The following is a 15,797-nucleotide window of genomic DNA, read 5'->3' as shown; positions in this document are numbered from 1 at the left end:
AACTAATAAATGAAGTGAAAAATAAAATATGAATAATTTCATTTTTTTTCAACAAAAAAGTAAAATAATGAATGAAAAGGTTTAAATTCCTTATAAAGCTATGTTTGGTGTGTTCCCACTGTACCTTTGAGGGCAGGATGAGAGCCGGTGATTATTAGTATCTCTTACATCATTAGCCTGCCTCATTTGAACTCAGGAACGGTGTGCATCAAGGTTGCATCCTCTCACCATAGCGGTTCAGTCTGTATACTGAGCAAATCATCAGAGAAGCTAGATTATATGAAGAAGAACAAAGCTTCACACTTGGGGAGCAACCTATGAACAGCATATGATATGCGGATGACACAACTTTGCTTGCTGAAAGCCAGGAAGACTTGACACACTTTCTGCCGAAGATCATGGATTGTAGTGTTCAGTATGAATTACAACTAAGTGTGAATAAAACCCAAATCCTCACAACTGGCGCAATGGGTAACATCATAATCAGCAGGGAAGAGATTGAAGTTGTCAAGTACTTCATCTTGCTTGGGTCCACAGTCAATGTGAATGGAAGCAGCAGTCAAGAGATCAAACAGCACTTGCATTGGGTAAATCTACTGCACTTCTTTAAAGGGCTGAAAATTAAGGAGTTCATTTTGAGAACTAAGGTGTGCCTGACCCAAAGTATGTTAATTGCTTAATATGCATGTGAAATTTGGACATTGAATAAGAAAGACTGCAGAAGAATTAATGCATTTGAATTATGATGCTGACAAAGATATTAAAAATATCACAGGCTGCCAAAAGGACAAACACATATGTGTTGGACGAAGTACAGCCAGAATGCTCCTTAGAAACAAGGAGGCTTCATCCATATACTTTGGACATTGTCTGCCAGGAGATATCAGTCTCTGGAAAAGGATATCCTGCTTGGTAAAGTAGAGGGGCAATGGAAAAGAGGAAGGTTCTCAACAAGATGGACTGACACAGTGACTGCAACAATCGGCTCACATGTAAGAACACCTGTGGGGATCGGGCAGGACTGGGTGGTGTTTCGTTCTGTTCCACCTGGGGGACCATGAGGAGGAGCCTAGTCAATGACACCAGGCAGCAGCGATAACCCCCAGTCATTAGCAAATAAAGGCAGAGTCAGAAGGAGGCTATCCCCTGCTAGTGGCAGTCAATGCCTGTAAGTGGGATGGTTTGATGAATGTGCTATAAACGCTGTGAAACAGAATTGTGTGAAGTGATTCTGACGCTAGATTCCCATTTTTTTCATGAATGAGTGAAATAAGCAAATCTATACATTTCAGCGGTGTGATGGGTTAGCAGTTGGCCTGCTGGCCACTGGGTCTGCAGTCCCAAGGACATCAGCCACGCCATGACAGAAAGAAGATCTATCAGCTCTCACAAACATTTCTATGTTCAGAAACCCCACGTAGGGTTATTCTGACTTAGAAGAGACTCCACAGTCATCAGGCTGGTTCAGGTTAGCCCAAAGGCTGGTGCATACGCAGAAATCTCTGCATTGCACGATGTGGGTCATTGAGTCAAACATAAAACTCAATTTTCTTGAAAAACAGGAATTTTGGTTTCTGTTGTGGGATTTTCAACACAAGAATATAATCGATGTAAAAGAGGGATAAAAGTTACCTTAGGTCAAAGTAGAACATCCTTCTCTGTATAATTGCTTCATAAATATATGTGTTCTAGAAACTATCATGACACATTTTTTCCTCTTTTGCAGTGTTTGCATGACTTTTGCAAACAAGGGAAAGATGCATATTTGCTAAGTTCCCTCTTGCACTTAATTACTAGAAATTCAAGGACTTAGCAGGGTGTGCAGCTGTTCAGTTTCAATTATTTTTCTGCTTATCTTCAGGCTAATCAGTTGTTGCTCTGGGAAGAATGCATTCCATTTTTAGCAACGGGAAGCATCAAGAGAGTCTTATTTCCTCTATAACCCAGTGGAACAGTCCAACCAGGTCACCTGGGAGATTCAGAAGAGAAAAACTCAGGGGATTAGCACAAGCAAAAGAGAAAGCAGAAAACGGGGCTGAAGCAAAAGAGGCGCTAGGAAAGACTTGCTGAATTGTCCAAAGAGCCTGTGCAGGAGTCTAAAGTAATGATCTTCTCTCTTGTGAATCTGAACACTACTTCTGTGGGGTAGCACCAAGCCATGGAACCTCACTACTCACCTAGAATGATGGATCTCTCTGAATCTAATCCAATCTAAGATGCTCCCTGGATGGATTCTGGAGGGGGCACCGAGGCCCAGAAATGGCAAAGCTAAAGCACCTATGGACAGTCACACAGTTAGTTAGTTCTTGGGCAGTGCTGGGAACAGAACGCATTTCCTATTCCCAGTCATTGCACTTCCTTCTGCACCACATCTGCTGCTTCTCCTGCTCTAAGCTTCTTTCCCCTCCAGACCACCCGGAGGGTTCGGGTATGCCCTTTCAGCACAAATTTCAGTTGTTGTTTTTCAGTCTTGTGTGTCTGGTCTTCTGTGCCTTCTAATTTTTTTTTTTGTAATATTATTAAGTGGTGTGGTAGAGTCTAAGTCCCTGGATTGCGAAAATGGTTAAATGAACAGCTACTGAAAAAAAGTTGTTAGTTCAAACCCATCCAGAAGTGCGTGGGAAGAAAGAAATGGTGATTTGCTTCTGACGGGGCACAGCCATGGAAAGCCGGTGGCACCCAGTTCCCCGCCACAGAATCCTAGTTGGTTTTTGTGTGTTTGTTCTTTGTGAAAGAGGGCTGGCAGAGTCAGGCCCTGGTACTTGAGAGCCTACTCTGTATAGACAATTTTATGAAGGTGCTGGAGTGTGAAGAATTATTAGAAGGTGTGTTTCTGACAACTGACACCATCTTCGTGGGTCAAGAAATCCTAGAACCTTTTTAACTCAGTAATCCAGGATTGCATGGAATAAATTCTCCAGGTGAAATAAAATATGGAGATTAAGCAGGTTAAAAATTGATAAAATGACTTCATCCAGTTTAAAAAAAAACACCTTTAAATAATATTTTCTACATCATCACCAAATTGTGTGTTGCTGAATAAGGTGGGTTTAAAGAATCACACAGCTGGAGGGATCTATTTGGATCAAGTGATTCCAAGTTTCTGCTTTGCAGATTAGGAAACAAACCTAGAAAATCAGGTGGATCAGTTCAAATAGTGAAAATCTGAAGTCAGGGAGCATGCATGCTATCAGGGTAACGTTTATATGCTTGAATTTTGACCCCATCAAAGTTGTTGTTTTTAATGCTATTATAATGTTAACATAAGTCACTATCTTATTCATTGCATCATTCATTAAATAAAAAACAATGACAGAGTTACTGCCACCCAGCCAATGTCAATTCAGAGCAATCCTACAGGACGGGATAGAATTGCTTCTGCTGGTTCTGAGGCTGTGCGTCGCGACAGCAGTAGAAAGCTCTTTCTTTCTCCCACGGAGTGACTGGTGGTTTTAAGTTGCGACCTAACAGGCTGCAGCCCGAGGCATAACAACGACGCCACCAGGGCTCTAAACAGAAGAGGTTAAAAACAGTAACCTCTCAAAGGGATGTGAACACTAGGGTCTCCGAGTTATCGTTTCATGTAACTTGAACGTGGTCGTGGTTGCAGTCATCACCATCAGGTTGATTAGCTTGACTGCCAATGTACTTGTTGCAGGTTTTTGGTCTGGACAGCATTGCTTCTGCTGTTGCATTTCCTGGTTTGCCATCTCAACATCTTAACAACTTCATGGTTTACATTGTTCACGTCCACTTCATTCTCTTCCCTGAAACTCTTACATCTCTGTGTCCCCAAGGCATTGGCTACTTCTCTTCTGTCACTCACTGCATACATCTGTGTTTTACAAAGAAATTAAAGGCTTATGTTACCTCTGTCCTGAACTATAAGGGAAGAGATTGTGCCAATAGCTTTAATTTAGGGAAATATCCTATATTTGGGGGATGCATAGTGTTTGCTGAGTGAATGAACAACAAATATGCAAACATTCGACTGCGCATAAAGCATTTTACCTCCTACGTCGCTGACATTGGGCAGCACACATTTGAGAAGTTCTAGCTTTCCAAAGTTAAGTGAATTGTCAATTCATTGAGAAACTGCATGTGCTGAACAGACCATGATACAGACCACTGTCACTTCTCCTCTGAGATGCCCTCCGGGAGCATTCACACAATCCAGGAAATGAACTTGTAAACGAGTAAACGGTTTCCCAAATAATGAATGAAAGTGTCCGTAATATTTCATTCCCTGCTATTTAAAAACCACTCGTTGGCCTTCCAAAATCATTTTGCCCTTTTCAGGTGCACGAAGAGACTCCAGGAACATCTGCTATGGAACTGCCAATTAAGTGTGTGTGTTCTCTCTGACAGACTGTCAGTTCCATTAAAGCAAGTGCTTTTCCGAGAAAATCTTGGATTTTCTTCGGTCACTAGATAGCCCTACACCAGATATTAACATAAAAAATGTCTTTGTGTAGGGAAAGAGGAGACTTTTCCTGAAGTTTGACTCATATTACAAAAATGGGGGGAAAGGATTTAAGTGCTTATTTCAGTTCCTTTTCCAAACATGGGGAGTTAAATAATAGTTCAGTCTCAATCCTCTCGGAGGAATATTTCGTAACACAGGTAAACTTCACTGGCCAGTCCAGTGTTTGTCTTATTGAAAATAACGTGGACCACAAGATTCAAAAGGACACATGCAAATCCTAGTATAGAAACATCGACGTGTTCATGAAATCAAAAGAACTTTCCCTATGCTCTGATTTTACCTTTTTAGAAAGAAAAGTCTATGTGGCTCCATATTTTATGCTTCTAATTGTGAAACAGAGGAGAAAACTCATACGGCATGGTTACTAGTTGGTCCTGAAGCTTATTATTGGAATCCAACACTGTGTTAGTCAGGGTGCTTTAAAGAAACAAATCCACAGAAACTCATGTATCAGAGAGAGTTTTATATAAAGGTTAAGTGTGCATCAAGAAAACATCCCAATCCAGTGCTGCCCAAGCCCACAAGTCCAACATTAACCCATTAACCCATATGCCCAGCACCAATCCACAAAGTCCTCCTCCATCTCACAAAACAGAGGCAACGATGCCGACTGCAGGAGGAAAGCCGAATCAGTAAATATGTAAGCATCTCAGCGCTGGCAGGGGTCTCCACACGGGTGCTCCAGCACCCAGGGCTGTATCAAGGTATGTCCAAGTGGCTTCTCCTCAGGGATGTCTTGCAGGAAGTCAGCCTTGCAAGCTAAAGCAGGGAACTGGCTAAGGCATCTGCACCCTGGTCCGACCATCACAAAGCAAGAGACCCAAGAACTAGAAAGGCGAGGCTCACCAAGCCATTTATCCCTCCGCCCTTCAATTAACCCCACATGTATTTATCGGCCAGGTTGGCACAATAACTAACTACCTCAAACACTTTCCTAGAAACAGTGAACTAAGAGTGAGAAAACATGTCTATCTTTGCATTTGCCTGGCTCTGTGAGCCCCACTGTTTGCAAATGAGAACAATAACCTACCCTGCAAATCTCAAATTTATGAAAATCAAGAGAATGGGCTTGAATAATGCGAAGTCCTCCCACTGAGAGCGTCTTGAGCCAGTTAAAAAGTGCTAGGACAGTCCCTTTAAGTTGTACGTGTACAGCAGGGTACGCAGTGGCCGGCTAACTGGAAGAGCCACCCTCTTCTCCAAGGAAGAGAGAGAGACGGCGCTCTGGTAAAGGGTCACTGGCTCAGAATTCTAAGGACTCCGTCCTTTGGGCTTGCTACGGGAAGAAATGAACAAAATGCCAGTGGAGATATTTGGTTTGCTTGTTGTTGCTTAGTATATTTACTCACATGTGAACACTTGGTTTTCTTGACTAGAAGATTAGGAAATGGCACTGAAGCATCTTCCCAGTGTACTCCTAGTGATCTGTAAATGGTCACTTCGAAAAGGGTGAAGACTCCTAACCAGAAAATAGAAGCATCGATGACAGAAACATCGTACTAGGTAGTTAACATAGAACACATAAAGAGGGTTAGCAGAGAAACCGTGCTAAAAAATCATGGTAACCCATTTCCATCAAATTGATTCTGATTCATAGCCAACTTGCATAGGGTTCCGAGGGTGTAAGTCTGCAGTGGTTCTCAACCTTCCTAAGGCCGTGACCCTTTAATACAGTTCCTCATGTTGTGGTGACCCCCCAACCATAAAATTATTTTCATTGCTACTTCATCACTGTAATTTTGCTACTGTTATGAATCAGGCAATGCCTGTGAAAGGGCCATCGACCCCCAAAGGGGTCACGCCCCACAGGTTGAGAACCGCTGCTTTACAGGATCACATAGGCTCATCTTTTCTCTAGAAAAGCAGCTGGTGGGTTTGAACTCCCTACCTTGGGATTTTACTATATAGATGTTTACCCCTCAGCACACCAGGGATCCCTAAAATCATAGAAAGTTTGTAAAATCATAGAAAACATTACTCTACAAAATATTAAAATGTGAATCTATTATTTCTCAACATATCCTCCATCTATCTCTAGGTCTATAAACTTCTGTGGCAGAATTCCCATCTCTATAATTCATCCTTGAAGAATTCTGGGCTCCTTGATTACCATACTTCAAAAGAGTAGATTTTGGAATTCTCAAAGGTTGAAAAAACATGTTCCTTTTCAATATTATTTGACTTTGAGAAATGAAAAGAAATCAGAAAAGGCACAGTCAGGGCTGTACATTGGATGCGGTACGATTTCCCAGTGAAATTTGCATAGGACATCTGCCCTCAAAGAATGGGCAGGTGCATTTTCTAGATGGAAAAAAAAAACACACCAAAAACTTCAGTGTAATTTTCTTGGCCTTTTTCCTCATTAATACAGCTTTGAATTTTCTTCAAACTTCTTCCCAATAGGCCCCTGGGATCCTTCTGTGTCTTTGGATAAAAGCTACCAAGGTTACCGCTTTGGACAGCCTGAACACCGTCACCATAATTTTCCCAGCTGACCTCTTTGTCTTGAATTTAACTGTGAAACCTGTTTTGATTGGATCTTGATGTTGGGATCATATTAGTAAATCAAGACTAGCCTCCAGTTATGATTCATTCCAAAGGAATCTTCATTAAAATGTTAATGGAAAGAGCTGTTCTTTGAATTGGCTCATCTTCATGCAAGGCTTTTACATCCATGACCTAAAGCTTGCTGAGCCAAGGTGTTCTGAAAAATTGAAAATGCCAAACCATGTGAGATTCCGAGTACCATAGCGCTCACCAATCCAAACCCAAACCAAATGCACTGCCTTGAGTCCATGGTGACTTCCAGGGACCGTGTAGGAGTGGGCAGCGCTGCTCATGTTAGTTCTGAGACGGTAGCTCTTGTAGGAGCAGGAGGCCCAGTCCTGGCTTAAAGCAGCTGCTGCCTTCAAACTGATGATGTTGACGTTAGATGCCCACATTGTAACCACTGCTACTGTCTTCTTGCAACAGTTTCTGGGCTTCAGCCAGTTTCTTTATTCACGGATGTTCCTTTCCTTGACTCATCTTTGAGATGTTCCGAACTTTACTGCAAATATATGGCCCACCTAAAAATTAATGTTTTATGTGGGACAGCCTTTCGGAAACCCTGCTGCTTCAGTGATTTGAGATGTCACTTGAGCTTTGGTAAGAGGACTGACCTAAACACACACCCACACCCACACCCACACCCACCCACTCCTTTTTTTAAAGACATCATAACCAGTCTAAGGGAATCTTGGTGGAGCAGTTAATTATGTGTTGGGCTATGTACTGCATTGTCAGTAGTTCGAAACCCCCAGCCACTCCAAGGAAGAAAGTTGAGGCTTTCTACTCCCACAAAGATTTAGTCTTAGGACCCCTAGGGCCTGCTCTCTCCTGTCCTGTATGCATCAGAATCAGCTCAATTTTGGAACCAGACTAAGACAAGTTTATTAGTGAGAGAAATTGTCTATAGATATCCTGACCACAGAGGTCTGTTCAAACTCATTTTATTTGGGATAAACCTGTTCATACATGAACTAGAACCTTGGTAGCAGTACTCTTTGGTCTACCCTCATAGGGAGAAGCACTCATTCTCTCTCTCTCTCTTTTTCTTTCTCTCTCTCTCTCACACACACAATACACACATTCACACATATATACTGACAAACATCAATATAGACAAATTGATTCTTTTTATTGTTCAAGTAATGATCTATTACCATCAGTATTCATTTTGATACTCCAATAGTTGTGCATTTGGTGAAGGAGGCACATGTTGCTGTCTCCTGTGACCAAATGCCATGTCTTTTTCATCATTTAGAGCAATCCCTTACCTATCTTTGCAACAAGATGTGGTAGGTTCCTCTTACAGTTTTATTTATCTAGCCCAATGATTGCTTTTGTTTTCTAAGGATTCTTAGTTCTTGTCAGTGGAGCAGAGTATTTATAAACCAAGATCATCGAGCTAAGTATGCTCATTACTATTGGGGTGTCATTGCTTTTAAGTCCTTTCAGAGAAGAGAGAGCAATAAGAAATAAAAAATGAAGTAGCTAGTAATTCATGGGTTTGTGTGTGAGAAGAAAAGGCTTTCAAGTAGAAAAAGAGCATGTGCAGAGAGATGTGTATATGTGTGCATTTTATGTTTAGAGAGAGAGAGAGAGGAGAAGGGGTAGAGGAGCAGGGGAGGGCGAAGGGAGCTAAAGGAAGGAAGAGAAAGGGGAAGAATAGTGTGAATAAGAGATACAGAATAAGAGAGAGAAGGGGAGGAAAGAGACAGAGAGCAGGATGAATGGCTCTGGATGCCACACCGAGCTAATGGATTGATCCCAGAGGCAAAGACGTTTAAGCCAACTTCTTTATTGTTAGTTCTATTAATAAGGATTCCAAGGTTAAGGGACGGAGGCAGGAAGAGTAACCATGGAGCAGGCCAATCTAGGTCAATCTGTTGCTTTAGGTGACACAGAGTAGCTTTTATACGTTGGGTTGTGACCTTTGAAGAGTTTCTATTAAATGGATTGAGTGTTAAGAAACCTGCACTCTGATTATTAAAAATTGGAATATCTTTAAACCCTATGTGAGCTTCAAGGATTGCTCCATGTCTTGACTCCCTATTGTTCTCCATCCAACCTCATGAAATTTCACTCTTAGCACATGCACACTAGCCTGCAGTCATTGATGTCGTCGAGTGATACAAAACCTTCTGGAGATCTCTTTCATCACTCTTTTCTGGACATTGGATGTTCAAGTACCATTGTTTTAACTCCGTGAACTCTTATCTGCTGTCTTCAGTGAGACCAATCTGCCCCTCATCTTCATCCTGGAAATTTACCAGGGTCACTACTTTTTTGAGGTGGGAATTTTCTAAAGAATTGACATGGGATAAAGAGAGGACGATATGGAAAACGTTTGGTGTGTAAAGTTATTTAAATTAGCAAACATTGACATGCTACATACATGCTGGGCTCTATTCTGACCTATGGTAATTAATTTACTCCTCCCTCCATTTTGAAGTTGCTCTATTATTATATTGTGTATTTTCCTACCCACATATGTATTAAAGATCCAATACTGGTTTTTGTTTCAATAGCGTTATGCTCAAAATCAACAGTTTCCTTTTTTTGTCATTTTTATTGGGGGCTCTTTAAAGATATTATAACAATCCATAAATCAATTATATCAAGAAAACTTGTAGAGATGTTGCCATCATTATTTTCAAAACATTTTCTTTCTGCTTGAGCCCTTAATGTCAGCTCCTCTTTTTCCCCTCCCTCCCCCTCACACCATCCTTGTGAACCCTTAATAAATTATATACTATTATTATTTTCATATTTTAAACTGCCGGGTGTATCCCTTCACCCACATTTCTGTTATTCATCCCTCTTGAGGGGGGTTATGCTTCTATCATTGCTATTAGCTCCCCTTCCCCCCCCTTCCCTGTCTTCCTTCCCTTACCCTCATGGAATTGTTACTTCCATTACTGTTTCTGAAGTGTTTATCTATCCTGGATTCTGTGTGTCTCAAGCTCTTATTTGTACCAATGTATATACACCGGTCTATCAGGATTTGTGGGGTCTAACTGTGGCCATGACAGTGTGTGGGGGGGGAACATTAAAGAACTAAAGGGATGTTGTGTATTTCATCGGTGATAGACTGCACCCTGGATGAGTCGTGCCTTCTGTGTGTCCCTTCTGTGAGGGAATGTCCAATTATCAATAGATGGGTTTTGAGTCTCCACTCTGACCACAGTTTTAAGCCGCAAACTTTGTAGAAATGAAAATGCTCCTCGTATGTCTCACTCAAATGCTACTCGATCCCTCACCCCAAAATTGGGAGATATGTAAAAGCTGAGTTTCCCTAATTTTTCTTTCATATATTTTATATATATGACAAAAGCTTAAAGAGGGAATGACTTCAAAAATGTTTTTCCCAAACTTCTGGGAATATCAGTGGGTAGTTACATAATCTGTTGTCAATTTAAGACTTACGAGTGAAGGGGTGGAGTTTACCTGTCAATCAGGTTGCAGCTTGATTACTTCATTTGGAGGTGCTAAGCAGATAAATAGCTCACTGGAGGTGGGATACTTGCTCAGTCCCTGGCAGACATTCTTGTTGATAAGCCACATGGAGGAAGACTGATGGCAGTCAGAGACTCAGAGCTGGAGAAGACACATGGAGAACCCTGCCAGTGCTGAGATGCTTACACCGCCACTGGACCCATAAGACTTTCCACTTACTGGCCTGTGATCTTCCTGCATTCAGCATCATTGCATGTGTTTTGTGAGTCTGAAGAGGAATTTATAGATTGGTATCAGACATATGGACTAATATAGGACTTATGGACTTGATCTGGGCTGGGCTGGGATGTTATCTCAATATTCAATTGCTCTTGTATATAGAGGTCTTTCTTATACACAAATGCCTGTCTATACATTTTGTTCCTCTAGTCTACCCAGACTAACACAACAAGCAATCCAGAAGACGTATGGTTAACTGTTAGCCCATGTCTCTGTGTGTTTTCACCATACTACTGCGACTGTCCGCCCAAATGTGCACTAAAATGGTTTAAGGAATTTGAAATAGTATATTTTCACTTTAGCAACATCTTTTTTTTCTAGAGATCAGTTGTTTTTACTTTGAACGAAGTCATTTCCAGGCAAGACACCCAGAGCAAATCAATTAGCGGGGTTCTGCCTCCAATCCTGGGCTCCAGAGGTGAAAGGGCTGCCTGCCCAGTCAACTTGATAGAAGGGGAGGCTAGACTAAGTGTGAGGGATGACCATCCTGACAAAGGGGAAGGACGTAAGCGAAATCGTGTCTTGGCAGCACTGTGCGCTGCAGATGGCGGTGCCAGCTCATAAGAGCTGATAGTTCCAGGAATTTTACAAGCTAATAGTTAAACACAGCCATTTTTAGCAGTTATATGACAGATTTACAAGTAAATAATCTATAAGAAAAACAAAAGTCACACATTCTCAAAATTCATTACTTTATTATTTTACTGCGTTTCACCCTTTGATGCTCTTGAGAATGTTGATTTCTATTGTAGGTGTGCAGTGAGGTGCAACTTCACATCTCTTAAATTGAGTGATATCACTTTGACAGCTTAAAACTGTCATGGCTGCGATGGGTGGGGTGGGATGGGTGGGGGTGGGTTGAAGTTTGGGATGTGGGGTTTACAAAGAATGCTCATTGTTAAACATTTTTCTGGAGACCAATATTTGGAGGAGAAGTGATTTCTGGAAAGAACATCAGGCTGAAAGGAGGAAATGAGGATGACAGCAGGATTTCAAACTGAAGGTACCCCATTTCATAGGACTATTCTGAGTGGCTTTCATAGAAGATTTTTTGAAAACTTAAATCAATTGGACACATTTATAAATTGGAGAACGTCACATAAAAAAACAAGGATAAGATAATCTGATAATACAAGGCCACCTTGTAATACGGCAACACTTGACTAGGCTAGTAGAAACCCTATGATATTGCTGTTAGGGGCCACCATAGAGACCTCATGCACATGAGAACCAGCCATTGCCCAGCCCTGCACCATCCTCACAATTGTTCCCATGCTTGAGCCCACTGGTGCAGCCATGGGCCAGTCCGTCTCATTGAGGGCCTTTCTCTTTTTTGCCACTGCTCTACTTTACCAAACATGATGTCCTTCTTCAGGCCTGGTCTCTCCTGACAACATCCTTGACTCTAAGAAGCACTCTTGCCTTACATCTTCCAAGCCAGAGCGGTTTGTCTTTTAGCAGTCCATGGTACTCTGAATATTTTTCTCCAGCATCACAATTCAAATGCATTGATCCTTCTTCGGTCTTCTGTATTCAATGTGCAACTTTCACAGGCATATGAGGCAATTGAAACGACCTTGGGTCAGGCATACCTTAGTCCTCAAAGTAACATCATTGCTTTTCAGTACTCTTCAGATGTCTTGTACACAGATTTACCTATTGCAACTCATCTTTTGATCTCTTGACTGTTGCTTCCATGAACATTGATTAGGGATGCAAGCAAGACAAATGCCTTGACAACTTCAGCCTTTTCTTCATCTATTATGATGCTATTAGTCCAGTTGTAAGGATTTTAGTCTTCTATACATTAAGTTCTAATCCATACTGATGGCTGTAATCCTTGGTCATCATCAGCAAGTGCTTTAAGTCCTCTTCACTTTCAGCAAACAAGGTGGTATCTGCATATCAAAGGTTGTTAATAAGCCTTCCTCCAATCTTGATGCCACAATCTTCTTCATATAATCTAGATTCTCTGTTTGATCAGCATACAGATTGAGTAAGTATGGTGAGGGGGTTAAAAACCGGAATCACACCTTTCCCGATTTTAAACTATACATTATTTCCTTGTTCTGTGTGCAAAACTGCCTCTCGATCCCTGTACAAGCTCCACATGAACACAAGGAAGTGTTCTTCAATTCCCATTTTTCTCAAGGCTGTCCATAGTTTGTTGTACTCTACACAGTTGAATGCTTTGGCATAGTCAATAAAACACAAGTAAACATCTTTCTAATATTTTCTGCTTTGAGCCAAGATCCATCTGACATCAATAACATCCCTTGTTCCGCTTCATCTTCTGAATCTGACCTGAACTTTTGGAAGCACCCTGTCAATGTCCTGCTGCGACTGTTGTTGGATCATCTTTAGCAGAATTTTTCTTGTATGTGAAATCAATGATATTGTTTTATAGTTTGAGCATTCTGTTGGGTCATCTTTCTTTGGAATGGGTAAAAACATGTATCTCATACTCAGTTGGCCAAGTAATTGTTTTCCAAATTTGCTGGCATAGACAAATGAGTGTCTCCAGTGCTTTCTCAGCTTGTTGAAACATTTCAATCTTATTCCATCAATTCCTGGAACCTTGTTTTTGGCTAATGTTTTCAGTGCAAGTTGAATGCCTTCTTTCATCACCATCGATTCTTGCTCATATGCTACCTCCTAGAACGGTGGAATGTCTACAGTTCATTTTGGTACAGTGACTGTGTATTATTTCCATCTTCTTTTGATGCTTCCTGCGTCATTCAATATTTTGCCCATAGAGTATTTCAATATTTCAACTCAAGGTTTGAATTGTTCATGAATTCTTTCAGCTTAAGATATACTGAGCATGTTCTTTCCTTTTAATTTTCCAAGTCTAGGTTTTTGCCCATTTCATTATAATATTCGACTTTGTCTTCTTTGGAAAGCGTAAAACCATTTTCAGGTTTAATTGTTACCCTTGTTGTCCTAGTAGTTGGGCCTTCCTGTCGGCAGTCAAAGACATGGGAAGAGTGGAAGCTATGGAGGCCAGATTAAATGAGGTGAGGGTCCCAGGGCTCCATTTACAAGCAGTGGGTGTGTCCTCCAAGGTTGCTTTTATTTAGGGAAGCCCAGGCTTGGCAAGACTACAGTGACTTCCTAAGGATCCACAGACAGGGACCTAGACCTAGAAAGCTCTCCAAAATGTCAGGCCTGATCTATGATGTAAGGATTTTTTCCCCTTTGTTTCTTTACCTGGCTAAATTCTATTTAACTTCCATGTTTTAATTTAATGTTACTTTCTCAAGGCATCTCTCCTTGATTTTCAAGTCAATGCAAGGTAAGGTCCCTCTAATTCAGATACTGTCATTGCACCCTGTGTATTTTATGTACGTCACTTATCCATGATAGTTACGGCAATTTGTTCAGTATTTGTCAACACCACTAGACCATGAACTCCACGGATGCACTATGTTTATTTATTGCTGTGTTACCTAATGAACATGAAATGTTTTCAACAAGTAGCTCTGAAAAAAATAGTGACCAAAATAAAGAACAGAGAACAAAATGTTTGCCATATATGTATATCAAGTCTTAGGACATAATTGAATTCCTTACTTGTACATTTATTTCTTCCGAATAGATTATATACAGTGTGCATGATAAGTAGGCTGAGTTAGTGATGATTCAAAAACCAAACTCCCTACCATCAAGTCAATTCCAACTCGTATGCACAAGTTAATGACACATTTTGCTTCTTTTCCAAAGAGCCAGTGGTTCTCAGGGTCGGTGGCTTAACTGTCACTGAAATATCCACCCAAATTGAAGACATTTTACTTACAAATTTCAGTAACCATTTTCTGGTAAAATATTGAAAGAACCTAAATCACATCTAATACAGTATTACAAAGTTCCAGTGTCAGAAACTATGACAATATATGCCATTTTTAAGCCCAAATTAGTTCTCCTTTTACTGTTTGGATTTTAAACCTTCTGCAGACACAAATCACCATCACCATACATGGGGGCACGGTATTAAAAATTCATCCCGAGGCTTGGTAAAGCATGGTTGACAAAAGTGTGGAATGGAATAAGGTAGAGTGAATGTTCTTCATGGTTTATTGCCCTTGGTTTCTGGACACAACAATAACTAGGCAGGGGGGCGGGGGGTGGGGGGAGACCTCTACTTTATGAAGATGGGAGGCTGGCAGCTGAAGATCCGCTTGTGAAAAGCCTCTCTCTCTCACCTGCTTGGGCTGTGCTCCGCGTTGGAAGCCCTGGCAATTTATGGCCACCTTGGGTGTGCGTGTTTTGGAGTGAGCGAAGATGTATACGCCTGCGTTTTTTTAATGATGTAGCTGAGACTCTGTGAAGAAAGGAAACAGACTTGGTTTTGAACCATGTGTGTGTGTGTGTGTGTGTGTGTGTGTGGTGTTATAATGGTGATGGTTTTCATAGTGGCGATGAAGTCGGCCATGGACGTGGTGGCCCAGGGCCAGCCCTCCCTCCATTGGACACTCATCAGTTCCTGCCATCTTGTTTGGAAAGGGCTCTTTGAAAGCCACTGTGGTCCCAGCCTGGGATAGCATCTCTCTCCCTTGCTGGCCAGGTGGGAACAAAGCCCCGCTTCCTTTCTGACTGGCCACCCACCTCCTTCCTGCAGCACCATCCACCTCTACCAGGGCAGATGAACAGCAAGAAGGGATCCCTCCTACCTCCCTGCAGTGGGGGGACCGAATGCCTCATTGGCTCCAGATATTAACTTCAGTGCTGAAAAGCCTGCTGGAGCTGGTGTGACAGATGAATTTACCTGCTGCCGGGGATCCCGGCCCACCCTGCCCCCTGCACACAGGAACCTGGCTTCCCATCTTACAGAGAGCCCAACCCCGGGGGCACAGAGCAGTAAACTGCCCAGCAGCACCATCTGTTTCTGCCAGCACCCACGCCGGGCGCGCCGGTGACATCTGTGGAGGCAAGCCGTGCTGTGGACACATTGCGGTGAGGAAAACGTTTAGGTTCCTCATCCTCCCTGTCAGCCATTCCTGGGATGGGGTGGGGGGGTGGCACATGTGGGTGT

Source organism: Echinops telfairi, unplaced genomic scaffold (genome assembly GCF_000313985.2).
Source record: "Echinops telfairi isolate 266 unplaced genomic scaffold, ASM31398v2 ScPeMD7_1;HRSCAF=3_0, whole genome shotgun sequence".
Lineage (NCBI taxonomy): Eukaryota > Metazoa > Chordata > Mammalia > Afrosoricida > Tenrecidae > Echinops > Echinops telfairi.
This window is presented reverse-complemented; position numbering follows the sequence as displayed.